We start from the raw sequence: 12,697 nt of genomic DNA, 5'->3' as shown, positions 1-12,697 counted from the left end.
GAGACAGAGAGAGAGTAGAGAGAGAGATACGGAGATAGAGAGGTTGAGAGAGACAGAGACAGAGCGAGAGAGAGAGAGGGAGAGGTCGTGAGAGAGAGAGAGAGAGATATACAGATCGAGAGAAAGTGAGGGACAAAGAGAGAGAAAGACAGAGTGAGAGAGAGACACAGAGAGAGATAGAACATGAGAGCGCGAGAGAGAGACAGGGATTGAGAGACAGAGAGATAGAGAGACAGAGAGAGAGTGAGAGAGAGAGAGAGACAGAGAGAGAGTGCGAAAGCGAGACAGAGATTAAGAGAGAGAGGGAGGAACAGAGAGAGAAAGAGAGAGAGGGAGAAAGAGGGAGATATACAGTGTGAGAAAGAGCGAGACAGAGCGAGGCGGAGAGAGATAGAGAGACAGGGAAAACAATAGAGAGAGAGGAAGAGAGAGAGGGCAAGAAAGAGAGAGGAAGAGAGAGTGAGCGATGAAGCGATACAGAGTGGGAGAGAGGGAGAGAGAGAGAGAGACAGAGACAGAGGGAGAGAGAGGAAGCGAGACAGAATGGGAGAGATAGAAAGAGAGGGAGAGAGAGGGAGAGGGAGAAAGAGGGAGTGAGACAGAGAGACAGAGAGGTGCTCTCCCCAAATGTAATTAATTATAAGATCGCAGGTAACTAACTAACGAAACGGATAAGATAATGAGGGGGCTTGACAAGGTGGATACAGAGAGGATGTTCCCACTGATGGGGGGACTAGAACTAGGGGGCATGGTCTTCGAATAAGGGGTCGCCCATTTAAAACTGAGATGAGGAGGAATTTCTTCTCTCAGAGTGTTGTAGAAACATAGAAAGATAGACACATAGAAAATAGGTGCAGGAGTAGGCCATTCGGCCCTTCTAGCCTGCACCGCCATTCAATGAGTTCATGGCTGAACATGCAACTTCAGAACCCCATTCCTGCTTTCTCGCCCTAGTAGTAAGGACCTCATCTAACTCCTTTTTGAATATATTTAGTGAATTGGCCTCAACAACCTTCTGTGGGACAGAATTCCACAGGTTCACCACTCTCTGGGTGAAGAAGTTCCTCCGCATCTCTGTCCTAAATGGCTTACCCCTTATCCTTAGACTGTGACCCCTGGTTCTGGACTTCCCCAACATTGGGAACATTCTTCCTGCATCAAACCTGTCTAACCCCGTCAGAATTTTAAATGTTTCTATGAGGTCACCTCTCATTCTTCTGAACTCCAGTGAATACAAGCCCAGTTGATCCAGTCTTTCTTGATAGGTCAGTCCCGCCATCCCGGGAATCAGTCTGGTGAACCTTCGCTGCACTCCCTCAATAGCAAGAATGTCCTTCCTCAGGTTAGGAGACCAAAACTGTACACAATACTCCAGGTGTGGCCTCACCAATGCCCTGTACAACTGTAGCAACACCTCCCTGCCCCTGTACTCAAATCCCCTGGCTATGAAGGCCAACATGCCATTTGCTTTCTTAACCGCCTGCTGCACCTGCATGCCAACCTTCAATGACTGATGTACCATGACACCCAGGTCTCTTTGCACCTCCCCTTTTCCTAATCTGTCACCATTCAGATAATAGTCTGTCTCTCTGTTTTTACCACCAAAGTGGATAACCTCACATTAATCCACATTATACTTCATCTGCCATTCATTTGCCCACTCACCTAACCTATCCAAGTCGCTCTGCAGCCTCACAGCATCCTCCTCGCAGCTCACACTGCCACCCAACTTAGTGTCATCCGCAAATTTGGAGATACTACATTTAATCCCCTCATCTAAATCATTAATGTACAGTGTAAACAGCTGGGGCCCCAGCACAGAACCTTGCGGTACCCTACTAGCCACTGCCTGCCATTCTGAAAAGTACCCATTTACTCCTACTCTTTGCTTCCTGTCTGACAACCAGTTCTCAATCCATGTCAGCACACTACCCACAATCCCATGTGCTCTAACTATGCACATCAATCTCTTGTGTGGGACCTTGTCGAACGCCTTCTGAAAGTCCAAATATACCACATCAACTGGTTCTCCCTTATCCGCTCTACTGGAAACATCCTCAAAAAATTCCAGAAGATTTGTCAAGCATGATTTCCCTTTCACAAATCCATGCTGACTTGGACCTATCATGTCACCTCTTTCCAAATGCACTGCTATGACATCCTTAATAATTGATTCCATCATTTTACCCACTACCGATGTCAGGCTGACCGGTCTATAATTCCCTGTTTTCTCTCTCCCTCCTTTTTTAAAAAGTGGGGTTACATTGGCTACCCTCCACTCCATAGGAACTGATCCAGAGTCAATGGAATGTTGGAAAATGACTGTCAACGCATCCACTATTTCCAAGGCCACCTCCTTAAGTACTCTGGGATGCAGTCCATCAGGCCCTGGGGATTTATCGGCCTTCAATCCCATCAATTTCCCCAACACAATTTCCCGGCTAATAAGGATTTCCCTCAGTTCCTCCTTCTTACTAGACCCTCTGACCTCTTTTATATCCGGAAGATTGTTTGTGTCCTCCTTCATGAATACCGAACCAAACTACTTGTTCAATTGGTGTGCCATTTCTTTGTTCCCCGTTATGACTTCCCCTGATTCTGACTGCAGGGGACCTACGTTTGTCTTTACTAACCTTTATCTTTACTAACCTTTATCTCTTTACATATCTATAGAAACTTTTTCAATCCGCCTTAATGTTCCCTGCAAGCTTCTTCTCGTACTCCATTTTCCCTGCCCTAATCAAACCCTTTGTCCTCCTCTGCTGAGTTCTAAATTTCTCCCAGTCCCCAGGTTCACTGCTATTTCTGGCCAATTTGTATGCCACTTCCTTGGCTTTAATACTATCCTTGATTTCCCTTGATAGCCACGGTTGAGCCACCATCCCTTTTTTTCTTTTTACACCAGACAGGAATGTACAATTGTTGTAGTTCATCCATGCGGTCTCTAAATGTCTGCCATTGCCCATCCACAGTCAACCCCTTAAGTATCATTCACCAATCCATCCCAGCCAATTCACGCCTCATACCTTCAAAGTTAGCCTTCTTTAAGTTCTGGACGATGGTCTCTGAATTAACTGTTTCATTCTCCATCCCAATGCAGAATTCCACCATATTATGGTCACTCTTCCCCAAGGGGCCTCGCACAACGAGATTGCTAATTAATCCTCTCTCATTACACAACACCCAGTCTAAGATGGCCTCCCCCCTAGTTGGTTCCTCGACATATTGGTCTAAAAAACCATCCCTTATGCACTCCAGAATATCCTTCTCCACCGTATTGCTTCCAGTTTGGTTAGCCCAATCTATGTGCATATTAAAGTCACCCATTATAACTGCTGCACCTTTATTGCACGCACCCCTAATTTCCTGTTTGATGCCCTCCCCAACATCACTACTACTGTTTGGAGGTCTGTACACAACTCCCACTAACGTTTTTTGCCCTTTGATGTTCTGCAGCTCTACCCATATAGATTCCACATCATCCAAGCTAATGTCCTTCCTAACTATTGCCTTAATCTCCTCCTTAACCAGCAATGCTACCCCACCTCCTTTTCCTTTTATTCTATCCTTCCTGAATGTTGAATACCCCTGAATGTTGAGTTCCCAGCCCTGATCATCCTGGAGCCACGTCTCCGTAATCCCAATCACATCATATTTGTTAACATCTATTTGCACAGTTAATTCATCCACCTTATTGCGGATACTCCTTGCATTAAGACACAAAGCCTTTCGGCTTGCTTTTTTAACACCCTTTGTCCTTTTAGAATTTTGCTGTACAATGGCCCTTTTTCTTCTTTGCCTTGGGTTTATCTGCCCTCCACTTTTCCTCATCTCCTTTCTGTCTTTTGTTTTTGCCTCCTTTTTGTTTCCCTCTATCTCACTGCATTGGTTCCCATCCCCCTGCCATATTAGTTTAACTCCTCCCCACAGCACTAGCAAACAGTCCCCCGAGGACATTGGTTCCGATTCTGCCCAGGTGCAGACCGTCCGGATTGTACTGGTCCCACCTCCCGCAGAACCGGTTCCAATGCCCCAGGAATTTGAATCCCTCCCTGCTGCACCACTGCTCAAGCCTCGTATTCATCTGAGCTATCCTGCGATTCCTACTCTGACTATCACGTGGCACTGGTAGCAATCCCGAGATTACTACTTTTGAGGTCCTACTTTTTAATTTAGCTCCTAGCTCCTTAAATTCATTTCGTAGGAACTCATCCCTTTTTTTACCTATGTCATTGGTACCAACGTGCACCACGACAACTGGCTGTTCTCCCTCCCTTTTTAGAATGTCCTGCATCCATCTGTGGAATTCACTGCCTCAGAGAGCTGTGGAAGCTGGGACATTGAATATATTTAAGACAGAGATAGACAGTTTCTTAACCGATAAGGGATAAGGGTTTTTGTGGTGTGGGCAGGGAAGTGGACCTGAGACCATGATCGGATCAGCGATGATCATATTAAATGGTGGAGCAGGCTCGAGGGGCCGTATGGACTACTCCTGCTCCTACTTCTTATGTTCATATCTCCGTATCTAACCCCGTGCTGTACCTGCCCCGGGAGTGTTTGATGGGACAGTGTAGAGGAAGCTTTCCTCTGTATCTAAACCCCTGTACCTGCCCTGGGAGTGTTTGATGGGACAGTGTAGAGGGAGCTTTACTCTGTATCTAACCTCCTGTACCTGCCCTGGGAGTGTTTGATGGGACAGTGTAGAGGGAGCTTTACTCTCTATCTAACCCCCTGTACCTGCCCTGGGAGTGTTTGATGGGACAGTGTAGAGGGAGCTTTACTCTGTATCTAAACCCCTGTACCTGCCCTGGGAGTGTTTGATGGGACAGTGTAGAGGGAGCTATACTCTGTATCTAACCTCCTGTACCTGCCCTGGGAGTGTTTGATGGGACAGTGTAGAGGGAGCTTTACTCTGTATCTCACCCCCTGTACTGCCCTGGGAGTTTTTGATGGGACAGTGTAGAGGCAGCTTTACTCTGTATCTATCCCCCTGTACCTGCCCTGGGAGTGTTTGATGGGACAGTGCAAAGGGAGTTTTACTCTGTATCTAACCCCCTGTCCCTGCCCTGGGAGAGTTTGATGGGACAGTGTAGAGGGAGTTTTACTCTGTATATTACCCAGTGCTGTACCTGCCCTGCGAGTGTTTGATGGGACAGTGTAGAGGGAGTTTTACTCGGTATCGAACTGCCTGGACCTGTCCTGGGAGTGTTTGATGGGACAGTGTAGAGGGAGCTTTACTCTGAATCTAACCCCCTGTATCTGCCCTTGAAGTGTTTGATGGGACAGTGCAGAGGGAGCTTTACTCTGTATCTAACCCCATGCTGTATTGCCCTGGGAGTGTTTGATGGGACAGTGTAGAGAGAGCTTTACTCTGTATCTAAACCCATGCTGTACCTGCCCTGGGAGTGTTTGATGGGACAGTGTCGAGGGAGTTTACTCGCTACCTAACCCCCTGTACCTGCCCTGGGAGTGTTTGATGGGACAGTGTAGAGGGAGATTTACTCTGTATCTAACCCCCCTGTCCCTGCCCTGGGAGTGTTTGATGGGACAGTGTAGAGGGAGCTTTACTCTGTATCTAACCCCATGCTGTACCTGCCCTGGGAGTGTTTGATGGGACAGTGCAGAGGGAGGTTTACTCTGTATCTAACCCCCTGTACCTGCCCTGGGAATGTTTGATGGGACAGTGTAGAGGGAGATTTACTCTGTATCTAACCCCCCTGTCCCTGCCCTGGGAGTGTTTGATGGGACAGTGTAGAGGGAGCTTTACTCTGTATCTAACCCCATGCTGTACCTGCCCTGGGAGTGATTGATGGGACAGTGCAGAGGGAGGTTTACTCTGTATCTAACCCCCTGTACCTGCCCTGGGAGTGTTTGATGGGACAGTGTAGAGGGAGCTTTACTCTGTATCTCACCTATTGTACTGCCCTGGGAGTTTTTGATGGGACAGTGTAGAGGGAGCTTTACTCTCTATCTAACCCCCTGTACCTGCCCTGGGAGTGTTTGATGGGACAGTGTAGATGGAGCATTACTCTGTATCTAACCCCCTGTACCTGCCCTGGGAGTGTGTGATGGGACAGTGTAGAGGCAGCTTTACTCTGTATCTAACCCCCTGTACCTGCCCTGGGAGTGTTTGATGGGACAGTGCAAAGGGAGTTTTACTCTGTATCTAACCTCCTGTCCCTGCCCTGGGAGAGTTTGATGGGACAGTGTAGAGGGAGTTTTACTCTGTATATTACCCAGTGCTGTACCTGCCCTGCGAGTGTTTGATGGGACAGTGTAGAGGGAGTTTTACTCGGTATCGAACTGCCTGGACCAATCCTGGGAGTGTTTGATGGGACAGTGTAGAGGGAGCTTTACTCTGAATCTAACCCCCTGTATCTGCCCTTAAAGTGTTTGATGGGACAGTGCAGAGGGAGCTTTACTCTGTATCTAACCCCATGCTGTATTGCCCTGGGAGTGTTTGATGGGACAGTGTAGAGAGAGCTTTACTCTGTATCTAAACCCATGCTGTACCTGCCCTGGGAGTGTTTGATGGGACAGTGTAGAGGGAGTTTTACTCGGTATCGAACTGCCTGGACCAATCCTGGGAGTGTTTGATGGGACAGTGTAGAGGGAGCTTTACTCTGAATCTAACCCCCTGTATCTGCCCTTAAAGTGTTTGATGGGACAGTGCAGAGGGAGCTTTACTCTGTATCTAACCCCATGCTGTATTGCCCTGGGAGTGTTTGATGGGACAGTGTAGAGAGAGCTTTACTCTGTATCTAAACCCATGCTGTACCTGCCCTGGGAGTGTTTGATGGGACAGTGTAGAGGGAGCTTTACTCTGTATCTAACCCCATGCTGTACCTGCCCTTGGAGTGTTTGATGGGACAGAGCAGAGGGAGGTTTACTCTGTATCTAACCCCCTGTACCTGCCCTGGGAATGTTTGATGGGACAGTGTAGAGGGAGATTTACTCTGTATCTAACCCCCCTGTCCCTGCCCTTGGAGTGTTTGATGGGACAGTGTAGAAGGAGCTTTACTCTGTATCTAACCCCATGCTGTACCTGCCCTGGGAGTGTTTGATGGGACAGTGCAGAGGGAGGTTTACTCTGTATCTAACCCCCTGTACCTGCCCTGGGAGTGTTTGATGGGACAGTGTAGAGGGAGCTTTACTCTGTATCTAACCTCCTGTACCTGCCCTGGGAGTGTTTGATTGGACAGTGTAGAGGGAGTTTACTCTGTATCTAACCCCCTGTACTGCCCTGGGAGTGTTTGATGGGATAGTGTAGAGGGAGCTTTACTCTCTATCTAACCCCCTGTACCTGCCCTAGGAGTGTGTGATGGGACAGTGTAGAGGCAGCTTTAATCTGCATCTAACCCCCTGTACCTGCCCTGTGAGTGTTTGATGGGACAGTGCAGTGGGAGCTTTACTCTGTATCTAACCCCTTGTACCTGCCCTGGGAGTGTTTGATGGGACAGTGTAGAGGTAGGTTTACTCTGTATCTAACCCCCTGTATCTGCCCTTGAAGTGTTTGATGGGACAGTGCAGAGGGAGCTTTACTCTGTATCTAACCACATGTTGTATTGCCCTGGGATGTTTGATGGGACAGTGTAGAGGGAGCTTTACTCTGTATCTAACCCCGTGCTGTACCTGCCCTGAGAATGTTTGGCGGGACAGTGTAGAGGGAGCTTTACTCTGTATCTAACCCCCTGTACCTGCCCTGGGAGTGTTAGATGGGACAGTGTAGAGGGAGCTTTACTCTGTATCTAACCCCGTGCTGTACCTGCCCTGGGAGTGTTTGATGGGACAGTGGAGAGGTAGCTTTACTCTGTATTTAACCCCCTGTACCTGTCCTGGGAGTGTTGGATTGGACAGTGTAGAGGAAGCTTTTCTCTGTATCTAAACCCATGCTGTACCTGCCCTGGGAGTGTTTGATGGGACAGTGTAGAGGGAGCTTTACTCTGTATCTAACCCGTCCTGTAACTGTCCTGGGAGTGTTTGATGGGACAGTGTAGAGAGAGCTTTACTCTGTATCTCACCCCTGTACCTGCCCTGGGAGTGTTTGATGGGACAGTGTAGAGAGAGCTTTACTCTGTATCTAACCCCCTGTACCTGCCCTGGGAGTGTTTGATGGGACAATGTAGAGGGAACTTTACTCTGTATCTAACCCCGTGCTCTACCTGCCCTGGGAGTGTTTGATGGGACAGTGTTGTGGGAGATTAAATTAGAGAACAGTCGATCTGTGTAATCAATGTCCAAGCATCAGAGAGACAGATAGAGAGAGAGAGAAGCAGAGACAGAGAGAGAGAAAGTGATGGACAGAGAGGAGGAGGGTCGAGAATGAGAAGCAGAGACAGAGGGAGAGGGAGAGGGAGGGAGAGAGAGAGAGAATGAGAGAGAAGCAGAGACAGAGGGAGAAAGAGAGGGAAAGAGAGAATGAGGTGGAGAGAGAGAGAGAGAGAAGCAGAGACAGAGTGAGAGAGAGGGGGACAGGGAGGGGGAGGGAGAGAGAGAGAGAGAGAGAGAAGCAGAGACAGAGGGAGAGAGAGAGGGAAAGAGAGAGGGAGGGAGATAGAGAGAGAGAAGCAGAGAGAGAGGGAGAGAAAGAGAGGGACAGAGAGGCGGAGGGAGAGACACACACAGACACACAGCTCCCCCCCGCCCCACAGATATACTGAGATACCAGACCTCAGCTCACTAAGGTGAATTCCCGGAGGGAGATTATTTCACCTGGTTTTCCTGGTTGTGGATTCTCTGGGTTGGAGTCTTGTTGCGAGATCTAGAGAAAGCAATAAGTGATTGTTACAATGCTAGTGTAAAATGGCGGTCCCTGAGCTGGAAATGTGTCTGTGGGTCAGAGAGCCTTGTGCTGATTAACATCTCAATGGTCAGGGCCAGGGTGAGTCACACAGTTACTGAGGTGTGTGCTGTCTGGGGACATTTACATGTGAATGGGCCCAGGGCAGTGAGCACGGAGAGAGAGATTACACACCATCTCATATATCCCCTAACCCAGGGTCACAGGGTCAGTGACCCCCTCTCCCTAACCCAATGTCAGTGACCCCACTCCCTAACCCAGGGTCAGTGACCCCCCCTCTCTAACCTAGGGTCACAGGGTCAGTGAGCCCACCTCCCTAACCCAGGGTCAGTGACCCCCCCTCCCTAACCCAGGGTCAGTGACCCCCCCTCCCTAACCCACTGTCAGTGACCCCCCCTCCCTAACCCAGGGTCAATGACCCCACATCCAAAAACCCAGGGTCAGTGACACCCCCTCCCTAACCCAGGGTCAGTGACCCCCCCTCCCTAACCCAGAGTCACAGGGTAAGTGACCCCCCCTCCCTAACCCAGGGTCTGTGAACCCCCCTCCCTAACCCAGTATCAATGACCCCCCTCTATAAACCAGGGTCACAGGATCAGTGATCCCCCCTACCTAACCCAGGTTCAGTGACCCTCCCTCCCTAACCCAGGGTCAGTGACCCCCCCCTCCCTAACCCAGGGTCAATGACCCCCCCTCTCTAACCCAGGTTCAGTGACCCCCCCTCCCTAACCCAGGGTCAGTGACCCCCCCCTACCTAACCCAGGTTCAGTGACCCTCCCTCGCTAACCCAGGGTCAGTGACCCCCCCTCCCTAACCCAGCGTCAGTGACCCTCCCTCCCTAACCCAGGGTCAGTGACCCCCCCTCCCTAACCCAGGTTCAGTGACCCCCCCTCCCTAACCCAGGGTCAGTGACCCCCCCTCCCTAACCCTGGGTCAGTGACCCCCCCTCCCTAACCCAGGGTCAGTGACCCCCCTCTATAACCCAGGGTCACAGGATCAGTGATCCCCCCTACCTAACCCAGGTTCAGTGACCCTCCCTCCCTAACCCAGGGTCAGTGACCCCCCCCTCCCTAACCCAGGGTCAATGACCCCCCCTCTCTAACCCAGGTTCAGTGACCCCCCCTCCCTAACCCAGGGTCAGTGACCCCCCCTACCTAACCCAGGTTCAGTGACCCTCCCTCGCTAACCCAGGGTCAGTGACCCCCCCTCCCTAACCCAGCGTCAGTGACCCTCCCTCCCTAACCCAGGGTCAGTGACCCCCCCTCCCTAACCCAGGTTCAGTGACCCCCCCTCCCTAACCCAGGGTCAGTGACCCCCCCTCCCTAACCCTGGGTCAGTGACCCCCCCTCCCTAACCCAGGGTCAGTGACCCCCCTCCCTAACCCAGGGTCAGTGACCCCCCCCCTCCCTAACACAGGGTCAGTGACCCCCCTCCCTAACCCAGGGTCAGTGACACCCCTCCCTAACCCAGAGTCAGTGACCCCCCCTCCCTAACCCAGGGTCAGTGACCCCCCCTCCCTAACACAGGGTCAGTGACCCCCCTCCCTAACCCACGGTCAGTGAACCCCCTCCCTAACCCAGATTCAGTGACCTCCCCCTCCCTAAACCAGGGTCACAGGGCAGTGACCCCCCCTCCCTAACCCAGGGTCAGTGACCCCCCTCCCTAACCCAGGGTCAGTGACGCCCCCTCCCTAACCCAGGGTCAGTGACCCCCCCTCCCTAACACAGGGTCAGTGACCCCCCCTCCCTAACCCAGGGTCAGTGACTCCCCCTCCCTAACCCAGGGTCAGTGACACCCCCTCCCAAACTCACGGTCAGTGACCCCCCTCCCTAACCCAGGGTCAGTGACCCTCCCCTCCCTAACCCAGGGTCAGTGACCCCCCCTCCCGAACCCAGGGTCAGTGACCCCCCCTCCCTAACCCAGGGGCAGTGACCCCCCCTCCCTAACCCAGGGTCAGTGACTCCCCCTCCCTAAACTAGGGTCAGTGACCCGCCTCCCTAACCCAGGTCACTGTATCTAAACACTTGTACCTGCCCTGGGAGTGTTTGATGGGACAGTGTGGAGGGAGCTTTACACTGTATCTAACCCCTTGTACCTGCCCTGGGAGTGTTTGATGGGACAGTGTAGAGGGAGCTTTACTCTGTATCTAACCCCCCTGTACCTTCCCAGGGAGTGTTTGATGGGACAGTGTAGAGGGAGCTTTACTCTGTTTCTAACCACCTGTACCTGTCCTGGGAGTGTTTGATGGGACAGTGTACAGAGAGCTTTACTCTGTATCTAACCCCCTGTACCTGCCCTGGGAGTGTTTGATGGGACAGTGTAGATGGAGCTTTACTCTGTATCTAACCCCCCTGTACCTGTCCTGGGAGTGTTTGATGGAACAGTGTCGAGGGAGCTTTACTCTGTATCTAACCCCGTGCTGTACCTCCCCTGGAAATGTTTGATGGGAAAGTGTAAAGAGAGCATTTCTCTGTATCTCGCCACCTGTACCTGCCCTGGGAGTGTTTGATGGGACAGTGTAGAGGGAGCTTTACTCTGTATCTAACCGCTTGTATCTGCCCCGCGGGTGTTTGCTGGGACAGTGTAGAGGGATTTTTACTCTGTATCTAATCGCCTGTACCTGCCCTGGGAGTGTTTGATGGGACAGTGTAGAGGGAGCTTTACTCTGTATCTCACCCCCTGTACCTACCCTGGGACTGTTTGATGGGACAGTGTAGAGGGAGCTTTACTCTGTATCTATCCCGTGCTGTACGTGCCTTGGTAGTGTTTGATGGGACAGTGCAGAGGGAGCTTTACTCTGCATCTAACTCCCTGTACCTGCCCTGGGAGTGTTTGATGGTACAGTGCAGAGGGAGCTTTACTCTGTATCTAACCCCCTGTACCTGCCCTGGGAGTGTTTAATGGGACAGTGTAGAGGGAGCTTTACTCTGTATCTAACCCCCTGTACCTGCCCAGGGAGTGTTTGATGGGACAGTGTAGAGGGAGCTTTACTCTGTATCTAACCACCTCTACCTGCCTTTGGGAGTGCTTGATGGGACAGTGTAGAGGGAGCTTCACTCTGTATCTAACCCCCTGTACCTGCCCTGGGAGTGTTTGATGGGACAGTGTAGAGGGAGCTTTACTCTGTATCTGACCACCTGTACCTGCCCTGGGAGTGTTTGATGGGACAGTGTAGAGCGAGGTTTACTCTGCATCTAACACCCTGTACCTGCCCTGGGAGTGTTTGATGGGACAGTGTAGAGGGAGCTTTACTCTGGATCTAACCCCCTGTACCTGCCCTGGGAGTGTTTGATGGGACAGTGTAGAGGGAGCTTTACTCTGTATCTAACTTCCTGTACCTGCCCTGGGAGTGTTTGATGGGACAGTGTAGAGGGAGCTTTATTCTGTATCTAACCCCCTGTACCTGCCCTGGGAGTGTTTGATGGGACAGTGCAGAGGGAGCTTTACTCTGTATCTAACCCCCTGTACCTGCCCTGGGAGTGTTTGATGGGACAGTGTAGAGGGAGCTTGACTCTGTATCTAACCCCCTGTACCTGCCCTGGGAGTGTTTGATGGAGAGTGTAGAGGGAGATTATCTCTGTATCTATCCCGTGCTGGAGGGACAGATGGTGAGCCAGAGAGATATATATATTTAGAAATCTCTCTCTCTCTCTCACTGCCCCGCTCCCTCCCCACAGCCAAGTGTCAATCCCAAACTCTCATTCTGTGATTTAAAGCTTTCTGTGATCTATTGATCCCCATCCTACCGTCTTTGATGCTGCCACTGCATTTCTTTGCTCCCTTTCCTCTCCTGTCGCACCCACTGACTTTGCACCATCCGGTCCCCGCTTAAATTGGGCCTGTGATCAATTATCGGTGCACAACCATAATATGCAGTGTGTGGGCGGCTTCGCT

The sequence above is a fragment of the Pristiophorus japonicus genome, unplaced genomic scaffold (assembly GCF_044704955.1).
Source record: "Pristiophorus japonicus isolate sPriJap1 unplaced genomic scaffold, sPriJap1.hap1 HAP1_SCAFFOLD_100, whole genome shotgun sequence".
Lineage (NCBI taxonomy): Eukaryota > Metazoa > Chordata > Chondrichthyes > Pristiophoridae > Pristiophorus > Pristiophorus japonicus.
This window is presented reverse-complemented; position numbering follows the sequence as displayed.